The sequence below is a fragment of the Pan troglodytes genome, chromosome 6 (genome assembly GCF_028858775.2).
Source record: "Pan troglodytes isolate AG18354 chromosome 6, NHGRI_mPanTro3-v2.0_pri, whole genome shotgun sequence".
Lineage (NCBI taxonomy): Eukaryota > Metazoa > Chordata > Mammalia > Primates > Hominidae > Pan > Pan troglodytes.
Window position 1 is genome coordinate 124,260,437 of NC_072404.2, and position 13,350 is coordinate 124,273,786.

Below are 13,350 nucleotides of genomic sequence, written 5' to 3' on the forward strand. Positions count from 1 at the left end.
GGAGTTTTTATGGGCACAGGATGGGGAGCAGGGTGGGCCACAGGTGGTTTTGGAAAAGGCAACGTTTGAGTGCGAAAACAGAAATGCATGATCTCACTTTGGGCTGTGGTTCCAGGCTTGAGGGTAGGGCCCAAGGGGGCTGCCTTCTTCTGTCCAGAATTTCCCTGTCTCCTGTCCCTATCACTAGTACTTGCCTCATAAGATTTTTGTGAGGATAAAATGGGATAATTTATGCAGAATATTTCTGCTGTGCTTGGCACATGGTATGCAGTCTATAAATATTAAAAGTTGAGACTCTGAAACCACCCCCCAAAATCATACCCTTTTTTTCCACCCAGTTTTTGAACAACTTGGGAAATTTGGGAAAAGCAAATACAGAAGCAAAATATTACCTCATTACTTGTAGAGAAAGGTTGGAGAATGCAGTTTAGTTTGAGAGGCAAATTGGCCAGCTAAATGCACCCTAGAATTAGGTAGACTTATGCTTCCTGTCATAGTGGCACCACCTGGGGTATGTTTACCATAAAAAGAGAAGAAAGTCCCTACAGGAAGCTGTTTTCCAAGAAGACTGGTAGAACTAGGCTGAGCATGTACAGGTATTTTTTCATACTAACCAGAGACATCACTTCCTATCACCAAGGCCCAAGAAGAGATATAAGGGTCAGGAGAGGCCAGCAGGGTGTCAGATAAAAGTCCTTCTCATGGAAATCAAGACTGTGGAGAAGATGTTCTCATCTAATATAGGGTGTTATTACCATCGTAATCATAATAATTCATTTCCATTATACTTCTTTACATTATTTTATTTTTAAATTCTTTTCAGAAATAGGCTGTTGCTCTGTCCCTCAGGCTGGAGTGCAGTTGCAAAATTATAGCTCACTGCAGTCTCAAACTCCTGACCTCAAGCAGTTCTTCTACCTTAACCTCCTGATCTGCTAGGACTACAGGTGTGTGCCACCACAACTGGCTAATTAAAACAAAAAATTTTAAATTAGAGACGGATGCTTTGGCTATGTTGCCTAGCCTGGTTACAAACTCCTGGCCTGAAGTAATCCTCCTGTCTCAGCTCCCAAAGTGCAGGGATTACAAAGTGTTCCCAGGCATGAGCCACTGCATCTAGTTTATTCCATTATTTAATTTGGTATTACCTTCTACATTTATCTTTTCAAAACATATGACTGTATTCATTTTCTAATATGGCTGTAACAAATTACCACAAACTTAGTGGTTGAAACAATACAAATGTATTCTGTTACAGCTCTGGAGGACAGAAGTCCAAAACCAGTCTTATTGGGCTTAAGTCCAGGTGTTGACAAGGCTGATTCCTTCTGGAGGCTCTTAGGGGGTATTGTTTCCTTGCCTTTTCTAGCTTCCACTGGCCACCTGCCTGTGGCCCCTTCCTTGCTTCTTTCCAACCTCATGATCATCATCACATCTCTTATGCTGGCTTTGACCTTCTTGCCTCCCTCTTTTAGGGATCTTGGTGACTAAACTGGCCTATCTGTATAATATAGGATAATCTCCCATGTCAAGATTATCAGTCTAGTCACATCTGCCAAGTCCCTTTTACCATGTTATGCAACATGTTCACCTGTTCCAAAGATTAGGATGTGGATATCTTTGGGGAGCCACGAATCAGCTACCACAATGGCACTTCGATTGTCTGAATTTGCCTTGTAGCTATTTTTCGAATCATTTGATACAGCATTCTTTTTAATATTTCCTGAATCAGATTGTAAATTCCTCAAGGGTAGACATCAGGTCTTCTAAGATTTTATACTTTTCCTACTTCATTATCTCTCATATTAAAAGCAAAACATCTGTTCATAATAGGCACTTAGTAAAGCCTATTGATTTAAATCAGAAAATCTTCAGAAAGGAGGCTTGGATCTTATCTACTTATGTTCCAGGACAGACAAAATCTTAGCTTTGACTTTTGATTCCATAAATATTCGGATTTTGTTGGAAACAATGTACTTAAGCCAAAGCATTAGAATGTGACTTGTTTTCCAGAATTCTCAGAATTGTTGGACTGTAGAGAGGCTTTGGGACAGTCAATTAAATGTTAAGATGTACCAGAAATCCATAGGCTTATTCTTGCAACAGTCTCCTTCCTTCAAATAAAAGAGAAGAAATATTGCAATTCTTGTGAGTGGATGTGAAAACTTACATTGCACAATTTAACCTGCTCTCTCCATTAAACTTTAGAGAAATGAGGATTATTATACATTGGATTATATTTCTGATTTTTGGTGCAATGGTTGATAAGAAGTATACTGTAACTTGAAATGAATACAAATGCAAAATAATTCCAGCTCTCAGACATAGGTACATTTTGAATGCATGATTGTTCATTAGTTATGGGTTGAATTAGAAAGTTATGGAGACCAATATGTAATTTTAAGGTATTCAATTTAGGTTAATAGATATCTAAATGAACCATAGAATTAGCTTTAAAACATAGCCCTATTCACTACTCATAATTTTAAAAGTTAGTGATGCTATATAGTAGCCTTGCATATAATGTTTTGTTATATTATTAAGACAAAAAGATTATCTTTGTCCTTAGCCCTGATAATTTGAACTTTTTAGTACTTGACCTATGTTACTTTTGTATCTTCTCCCTCTGTCCTTGAGTTTTCTTGTCTAGGATGGTGGAATGTGAATTGTAGAACTAGAAAGGGCCTTAGAAGGCATCTCGTTAACTTGGACACGTTATAAGAAAGAACATTGTTTTAGAGACGTTAATTGACTTGCTTAAGGTCATACAGCTATTGACAAACTTTGTTAAAAGCTCAGGTTTCCTAATGATACAGACGGGAGGCAGGGAAATACTGGTACAAGAGGGCGGTTCCCCACAAAGGCCCTACCCTCAAGCCTGGAAACCCACGGTCCTAAATGGGAACAGGCATTTCTGTTTTTGTGCCCAAATGTTGCCTTTTGGCCCACCACGTCCCCCTATCCTGTACCCACATAAATCCCAAACCCCAGGCTCCACAAGCAGAAGAGCAGCAGAGCAGCACACCAGAGAAGGAGAGAAGAGAAGGAGCATCTGAACATTGAGAGGAATTTGACTGGGGATGGTTGGAGAAGAGATCAGCCACGGGACGGCCAAACTCCAGGAGAAGATCATCTTCCCACTCCATCCCCTTTACAGCTCCCCATCCATCCTGCTGAGAGCCACCTCCATCACTCAATAAAATCTCCACATTCACCATCCTTCATGTCCGTGTGACCTGGTCTTCCTGGATGCCAGACAAGGACCTGGGTACCAAGATGGCAGAGTGTAAAAGGCTGTCACCCTAACTCTCTACTGAGCTGGTTAACACTTAGCCATCTGCAGAGAGCAACTGTGGAAATAGCATTAATTGTAACACACCTCTGTCACAAGTTCTGTGATGGGGTCAAAAAACTCTCCTGTCTCAAGTGGGGGCTTGTCTGGGATCCAGCACAAGGGTGAGTACAGATGAGGAACTGTCAGATCTGCCTCTTTTCTAAGACCCTGCCACCACTCTCTTTCCTTTGGGTAAAAGGAATATTGACTCTGTTTCTCTTCACAGAGGTCAAGCTGTCACGTGGGACTGGAGTAAAGTCCTGGGGCTACTGATTATCTTTTGTTGCAGGAAGGCCCCAAGACTGAACTCTGTAGGCCAGGACCCTCAGACTTTGCTATGGTATATTTTGTCTTTTCGTAGCTTGAAATGGCTCGTATCTCTTTTATAATGTTAGTGTTTTATAACTCTTTTATAATCTCAGCAAACTACTGAGATGTTACTAAGTACATATGCTTGGCTCAGCCATCAGAGGTGCAGTTCAGAGCAATGTGGTTTCCATTTGTTCTTAGAGGTGCCACCCGCACCCTGACAGCCACAGGTGTGTACGGTGCATGGCGGCTTCCCTCCTTGCCCCCTCCCCTCCTGGCTCAGGCACCTGGGCATACCCGCAGCATGCAACAACCACACCCAATTGTCACGAGGGTTGGGAGAAAACTGCGGCTGCCACTGGGACCTCGTGTGGCTGGCTGGCTGGTGCCTCCTGCAGCTGCACCAGAGGAACCTTTCCTTTCATGGCCGAGGGGTCCTTACTAGCCTGAACTGGGGGAGGAATACAGTAATTGAAGGAACTCATTTGCACAGATCAAGAAGTTCTTTTCCCCAATCCTTTTTTGTACTTTAAGCTGTTTCCTTTTTCTTTTCTAAGTGAGAAGGTTCTTTTCCTTTCCTCATCACTCTACTTATGATAGGGAAAACAAGGAGGAGCGACCCCTGCTGGCTGATACTGCAAATTCAGCAGGGCCCATTTGCGACGTAATCTAAACAGATACATGCAGCCCCTGAAATACGTTTTTGTCCCAAACTTGACTCGAGGTTTCAGGTTGAGGCCCTAGAAAGAAAAACCAGATCTGAGGGATCCAAAAGCCAGACAACGGGCACAATGTAAATGGGCAGTACCAATTCTTGCTGATTAAACCCTTGCTTCATGAAAGCAGGCCATGCTCCTTGACATAGACAAGGCCCAGGGAACTCAAATGTTGTCGACAGCCAGGGAGATAGGGCATACAAGCGTAAGAGTGGACACTTCCACCCCCAGGACCTCCCGTTAATGTCAATGAAAGCCACTTTCGCATCCATGGGTGGCACCTGCCAAGGTTACTGGGACTTGGGGACAAAAAGATGGAAGAGAAAGGGGGGATGCCCACTTTCTCTCCATCACACCCTAGGTTATCACTGAAAGAAGGAGGGGAAATGAGGGACACACACCTCTATTTCCCTGTCTTTCAGAATGGGCAACCAGCTATCTTCACCAACCCCAGCTTATACTCCTCTAGAGTGTATCCTAAACCGTGGGACTGCTTTGATTCTTGGATTCTGAAGGAAAAACACCTTATAGCCCTCTACACAAAGGTTTGGCCAAATTATGATTTACAGGAAGGACTAGCTTGGCTTCAGGGAGGCACTGTTCATTTTGATACCATCCAGCAGTTGGATCTTTTTTGGAAACGTGAAGGCAGATGGTCTGAGGCCCCACCTGTGCAGGCTTCCTTTACCTTGCCGGGCAATGCAGACCTTTGCTGACAGTGTAGGATTGATACAGCCCTCCTGTTTGCCATCTCAGGAGAGGCTGCAAGAGGCAATCCAAGGGAACTAAATCCCAGAGGCATCCCCAGCAGAGAAGCCAGCTCCCTTCAGCCCTGCTCCTCCAGGTCCACCCTGACCTCCCTATCCAGCTTCAGTCTCTCACTTGCCCCCTCCTAGAAATCTTCATCCTAGACAAGCCTCAGTCTCACTCTTGCCCCTCCAATAGATGCCTGGTGAATTTGGCTCCAGTAAGGTCCAGGTCCCCTTCTCTCTACAGGACTTAAAGCAAGTTAAGGAGGATTTTGGCAAGTTTTCAGATGACCCTGACAGATATATAGAGGCTTTCCAGAATTCAACCCAAATATTTGTACTATCTTAGAGTTCAAATGATGTTACTTTTGAATCAGACCCTGATGAACACTGAGAAGAATGCTGATCTGCAAGCAGCAGAGAGATTTGGGGATGAGTTTTGTATAACATATAGCATCAGGGAAGGGGCTGAACTTTATCCAACTGAAAGAGAAGCAGTACCAGTGAATGACCCTGGATAGGATCCCAATGATGAGATGGGAAACTGGAAGAGGAGACTCTTTCGGGTGTGCATAAGGAGGGCTTACACAGGACTAGGACCAAACCCCTGAACTATACCCAGTTATCCATGATAGACCAGGAATTTGATGGAATCTCATTGCCTTCCTGGAAAGCATAAGGGAGGCCTTGGTAAAGCACATTACCCTATCTCCTGATTCAGTCAAGGGACCACTAATCCTGAAGGATACATTTATTATTCACAAAGCCCCTGTTATCAGAAGGAAGTTGTAGAAATGGGCCCTGGGACCAGATAGTACTTTAGAGGACCTCCTGAAAGTGGCCACCTTTGTCTTTCACAATAGAGATAGGGAGACACAAGAAAGAGGCAGAAGCTTTTTTTTTTTTTTTTTTTTTTTTTTTTTTTTTTTTGAGACAGAGTCTTGCTCTGTCGTCCAGGCTGGAGTGCAGTGGCATGATCTCGGCTCACTGCAAGCTCCACCTCTTGGGTTCACACCATTCTCCTGCCTCAGCCTCCCGAGTAGCTGGGACTACAGGCACCCGCCACCACACCTGGCTAATTTTTTGTATTTTTTTAGTAGAGACGGGGTTTCACCATGTTAGCCAGGATGGTCTCAATCTCCTGACCTCGTGATCCACCTGCCTTGGCCTCCCAAAGTGCTGGGATTACAGGCGTGAGCCACCGCGCCTGGCCGGCAGAAGCTTTAATAGCCACCATGCAAGCCCACAAACCTCAGAATTCCCAAGGTGTACCTGTTAACTGCTACAGATATGGCAAGAACAGTTCTCTCTCTTCTAAAGTTTAACTGCTTCCATACAAGTTTAATTTCTTTCACCAGGGTGACCCAGCTCAGGGTAAAATGTTGTTAGTATATTTCACTTCTTATTTCTGTAGTCTTTGGCACTAGATTCTTTCCTTATATAATACACGTTTAATGCATGCATACTTAACCTTACAGGACTTTTTTTTTTTTTTTTTTTTTTTTTTATTTCTCCCCTAGAGGCCATCAAACTCCAAATGGTCAGGCAACTGAAACCTTGGACAATGGCTCCCTTTTGCCAGGGACCCTTAGATAGACCTCTGGGAGAAAATTGACTGCCATTTTCCCCAAAACAACTCCCCCTGTCAGCAGGAAGTAGCTAAGATTGGTCATCGTCCATATTCTAATGGCAGTTAGATATGCCTCTTCAGAGAGGGGAAATGATATGGACAGGAGGCAGGAAAACACTGGATAGAAGAGGGCGGTTCCCCGGCAAAGGCCTCACTCTCAAGCCTAGAAACCCATGGCCCTAAATGGGAATAGGCATTCCTATTTTCATGCCCATGTGTTGCCTTTTGGCCCACCACACCCCCCTATCCTGTATCCATATAAGCCCCAAACCCCAGGCTCCACGAGCAGAAGAGAGGCAGAGTGGCAGAACAACAGAGAAGGAGAGAAGAAAAGGAGTGTCTGAATGTCGAGAGGATTTGGCTGGAGATGGTCAGAGAGATCGGGTGTGGGATGGCTGAACTCCAGGTGAAGGTCATCTTCCCACTCCATCCCCTTTCCAGCTCCCCATTCATCCTGCTAAGAGCCACCTCCATCACTCAACAAAATGCCTGCACTCACCAACCTTCAAGTCTGTGTGACCTGATTCTTCCTGGACACTGGACAAGGACCTCAGTACCAAGAGAGCAGGGTGTAAAAGGCTGTCACCCTGACTCTACACTGAGCTGGTTAACACTTAGCCATCCATGGACAACAACCACTAAAAAAACATTAATTGTAACACACCTCTGTCACAAGTCCCACGAGGGGGTCAGGAAATTCTCCTCTCACTAACTCTCTGTAACGATTGTTCCCTGCTCCTCTCTCTTATTTAGGTAAAATAATTTAAGAGTGAAGAGAAAAAAAAGAGGCATAATTGAGTAGCAAAGCAAAAAAAGGTGAGAAGATTATGGAAATACTTGGCTTAAGGGAGGCACAGTTTTCACTTAGTCACCCTCTTTCTGGAGCTTCTTAGCTGTTAGGGCCAGAGGAGGAAAGATGGGCCTGCCCTGAAGGACAAAAACAAGGTCACAGGTGAAGGTCTAATTCTGATAGAGTGCTGGTGAAGGGCACCCACAAATCAAGGTCACAGGCCTAAAATAAAGGAAGGATTCAAGAGATACCAGGAAATTGCAAAAATAAGACAAAAAGGAAAAAAAAGGAAGGTATTGCAATTTTAATAATAGAAAAAGAGGCAGGGAAAGTTTAAAGTACTAACCAAGATAGGGAAAGATATTTTGCAATTATAAAGTTACAAAATTAACACTATATGAAGGTACTACGACACCACACAACAAAAGCACCACAGAACAATACAACAGCTAAATATAAAAAGTAATGTCTATTAGATATTCAAGGATAAATTATAAAACTAAAATTATAATGGGATACCCTTAGAACTCATTTTTAAGAATTAGATAAAAAATAAAATAAGCAAATTAAAAGCGATATAAATACATTTTCTCATGTACAGAGAGCAAGATAAAAAGATTTGGAAATGTATATTCTTTTAATTGAGAGTACAAATTATTTTCTATATCCATGGAAACTTTATAAAAATAGATCACATAATTGACCTTAAAGCAAATCTTGATAGAATTTAAAAAGCGAAAATTTTTACAGGCTACTTTTTATGAGCATAATAAAATAAAATTAGATAATAAAATAGTGATCCTCTTTCCCTGCTCACCTCTGTAATAGTAACTACTTGGAAATTAAGAATGCACTCATTGTTAGCCCATGGATCAAAGACAACGTGAAAACTGAAATTATAAACCATCTAGAAAACAACAAAAAAGGATGAATATCCAAACAGAACACAACAAAACTGAGAAGATTTATAGCCTTACATTTCTTTGATAAATGGTAAAGTAAAAAGGAAAGAGAATGGAACATATTTCAAAGCCTAAAGAAAATTTATAAAGAAGTATAGAGCTAGAATCAAACAATTAGGGCTGAAGAAGTGAGAAAAGTGATTAAAGATATTAGATCACCTACCACCAGGGGTGGGGGAAAAAGAAGATATATCATCAGAAAAGTCATTGTGAACATGTGCACAGGCATACCTTGCTTTATTAAACTTTGCAGATATTGTGTTTTTTACAAATTGGAGGCGTGTAGCAACCCTGGTCAAGCAAGTCTATTGGTGTCATTTTTCTGACAGCATGTGCTCACTTTGTGTCTCTCCATCACATTTTGACAATTCTTGTAATATTTCAAATATTTTCATTATTATTATATCTATTATGGTGATTTGTGATCAGTGCTCTTTGATGATACTATTGTAATTGTTCTGGGGCACCACGAAATGTACTCCTACAAGACAGAAAACTTTTTAGATGTGTGTGTTCTGGCTGCTCCACTGACCATCCACTCCCCCCTCTCTTTCCTTTTCTTTAGGCTTTTCTATTCTCTGAGACACAGTAATATTGACATTAGGACGATTTATAACCTTACAATGACCTCTAAGTGTTTTAAGTAAAAGGAAAAGTTGTACTTTTTAACTTTAAATCCAAAGCTAGAAATAATTAAGCGGAGTGAGGAAGGCATGTTGAAAAATGAGATAGGCTGAAAGCTAGGCCTCTTGAGTCAAATAGTCAGGTTGTGAATGCAAAGAAAACATTTTTGAAGAAATTTAAAAGTGCTACTCCAGTGAACACACAAATGACATGAAAGTGAAACAGTCTTATTGCTGATATGGAGAAAGCTTTAGTGGTCTCGATAGAAGATCAAACCAGCCACAACATTCCCTTAAGCCAAAACCTAATCCTGAGCAAGGCCCTAACGGTCTTCATTTCTATGAAGGCTGACAGAGGTAAGGAAGCTGCAGAAGAAATTTTGAAGCTGGCAGAGATTGGCTCATGAGATTTAAGGAAAGAAGCCATCTTCATAACATAAAAATGCAAGGTGAAGCAGCAAATGCTGATGTAAAAGCTGCATTACATTATCCATAAGATCTAACTAAGATCATTGATGAAGGCAGCTACACTAAACAACGGATTTTAAATGTACATAATGGATTATGTACATAGACACAATGGATTTTAAATGTAGACAAAACAGCCTTCTATTGGAAGAACATGTCATCTAGGACTTCATAGCTAGAGAGTAGAAGTCAACACTTGCCTTCAAAACTTCAAAGGACAGGCTGACAATCTTCTTAGGGGCCAATACAACTGTTGAATTTAAGCTGCAGCCAATGTTCATTTACCATTTCAAAAATCCTAGGGCCCCTAAGAATTCTGCTAAATTTACTCTGCCTGTCCCTATAAATGAAACAACAAAGCCTGGCTGACAGTACATCTGTTTACAGCATGGTTTAGTGAATATTTTAAGCCCACTGTTGAGACATACTGCTTAGAAAAAAAGATTGCTTTCAAATCATTACTGCTCATTCACAACACACCTGGTGACCCAGTACCTCTGATGCAGATGTTCAAGGAGATTAATAGATAAATAGATAGAAGATATAATAAATAAATTGATTTTCTATCAGCAATTAAGACCTAAAAATAAAAATGAGGGAGAGTCCATTTAAATAACAATATAAGTATAAAATTCATAGAAATACCCTTGCCAAGAATAGCATAGAATTGTTACCCAAAAAATTATAAACTCTTTGAATTGTATAAAATAGTACTAAAAAAATGAAAAGGGTAATATTCTTAGACAGAAAGATTAAAATGTCAATTCTGCTAAAATTAAAATAAGAATTTAATGTAATTTTATTTAGATTCCAGAAGGTCATATTCAGGGAGAAATTTTATAAGATGATCTTAAATATGAAATAATAAATGCCTGAGAATGGTTATGAAAATATAAGGAAAAGAAGAGCTGAGATAGAAGACATACCTTACTGTTGTTAGAAGTAAGATGGCATTGTTCTAGAATTAGAAAATTAGATTATAATGTCAAAAACAAAGTTAAAAAATTTTAAGGTAGGTTAAAAAAATAAAAATTTGTCAAATAATTCCAGTACACATAAGCATTTAATATATGACAACGTATTTCAATTTCATTGGTAAAAGATGAATTATTTAATAAATAGTTATATAACAATTGACTCTCCAACTCAAAGAGAATAAGTTTGGGCTCTTATTTTAACACAATATCTAGAATACATTTCAAATGAAGTAATAACAAATGCAAAAAAATTAAATATATTAGAATTACAGCTAGACTATACACATGTAATCCAGGGTGGAATGACTTTCTTAGGTAAGATAAGAAACCTGGATGCTCTAAAAGATTACATATTCAGCTAGACAAAATTAAGGCCAGGCATGGTGGCTCACATCTGTAGTCCCAGTGCTTTGGGAGGCTGAATCGGGAGGATTGCTTCAGGCCGGGAGTTTGTGACCAGCCTGAGCAACACAGCAAAATCCTGTCTCTCCAAAAAAAAAAAAAAAAAAATATATATATATATATATATATATATACACATATATATATATAACAACAACAAAAACAACTAAAAACAAATCCATAAGTAAAGATGATCAAGTTTTAGTATGTATACTATACAAATGGACAAGAAAAATAATCCAATTGATTAAACAATAAAAACAGAAATATTTCATAGTAGAGAGAAAACCTACATGGCCAATAAACACCTGAGAAGATGCTCAAAATGTAGTCAGAGATGTAAATCAAAAACACTTTAGTGTTATTTATATCCATTAGATTGGCAAAAATGTGGAAAGAATAATATTATTGCTAGCTATAATATGAGGAAATGGGTATTTTCATATATTGGTAGACAAATGCAATTTTGCAGGCTTTTGGAAAAGAAATCGGATAACATCTACTAATATTAAAAATATGTGTATCCTTGACACCACAGTATTACTGCCACGTATCTATCCTATAGTAATGAAAGTATCAGCATATAAAATTATATGTACAAGTATATGTATCACAGAATTTTTCAAATGTGCAAAAATATGGAAGTGTGGGAATATAAAAAATGCCTATCAATAGGAGAGGGCTTGAAATAAATAGTGGTTTGTCTGCATTGTGGTATACTGTGCTATAAGGCATTGATTAGAAATAGTATATTAGAACTACTCTAGTTGATTTAGAGCAATGTACTCAAGGCATTTTTGAATGAGAAAAGTTAGATGAAGAAGAGTGTATATTATATGATCTAATTTGTATAGTCAATTTTAAACTCCTTATCGATTTCATATGGGTGTGTGTGTGTGTGTGTGTGTGTAATTACATGATCCTGAAGTATAGCGTAGAAGTACAAACACAGTGTTGTTAACATAGGTTACCAGCTTGACTGACAGAGGAGCAGTGAATCTGGATGAGTTGGAGAGAAATGGTGGAAAGAGGTAAGATTGGAGAAGAGCTGGGTGGGGAATAGACAATTAGCTTTTACTTTATACATCTTTGTACATTTTACTTATTAAAACAAATGTGTTAAATCCATAATTTGAAAAGTACATCTATAAAAGAACCTTTAAAATATTGAGTTAAGTTAAACTTTTTTGAACACTCCAGGGGTTTGAATGGTGGCTTCCCAAAAGATATATTGACCTAGAACCTAAGAATGTGACCTTTTTTGGAAGGAGGTTCTGTATCTCTGATCCATGATGTGACTATACTGAGCTGAGAATTCCTCTGACATCACTGGATGCAATGGGTCCAGGGCATAAAAACACTTGAGAAGGCATGACATTTGTGGTGCAGAAAGAATGAGTACAGCCTATGTGCAATGAAGAAAAAGAAAGAGACTGAATGCTGATCAACGGCAGTTAAGGTACCACGTCTCACAGTAGGGCACCAGGTTTATGCACAATGAGTCAGGCTCATTCCTCAACATGGAAGATTCTTTATTTCTACCAAAAAAAAAAAAAAGAAAAAAAAAAGAATTCCCACCTTACCTGAAACAGCATTGCAAGGCAACTGAGGCTCCAAAGGCTCTGATGAGTGAGATGAGGTACAGAGAGTTGAGAAAGACCATCACTGGGTGTCATCACAGCCATCATTTTGCAAGGTTTATATGGATGTCATTGCATGTTTGGGATCAACATATGTTTTCTGTAGTGGAGAACAGAATTAATTAGATCTGAAGAAGAAGTTTATAAAGACCTTCAACTTGACATTTTTGCAATCACACACACAGATACTCTGAGAATTTTGAATAACAGGCTTCAAAAACAATGATTATTACATATTAGCATGGAGCACATGGAAAACAAAGGATAAAGAGACAATGAAAAATCAGGATGACCAAGATAGAGATAAATGCAAAAATGAAGAAGGTGGAGATTATTCTATTTATCACAACTAAGGGTTTTATATACACAAAATATATCAATACTTATATATTTATAACTAATATATGTTTCATATATTTATAATTATTGTGAGCATATTTGTAGTTTCTGATACACACACACACACACACACACATCGTAACTCCCATTGTTGGGTTTGAAAGATGGCGTAAGTTTGTCCCAAATATTTCATGGGACATATTTATAAAAAAATTTGTTGTTTATTTGATGTTCAAATTTAACTGGATATTCTGTGATTTCATTTGCTAAATCTGGCAACCTTTTTCTTAAGTTAATTTGTGTTCTATTTTTAATACAGAGGCCTTTTTTACTTCTCAGTATCTAAGTAAAATTGGTGTAATGCCCACTGTTTCCACTCTGTGGAAGTCCCAAGAGGTCTTCATATTTCTA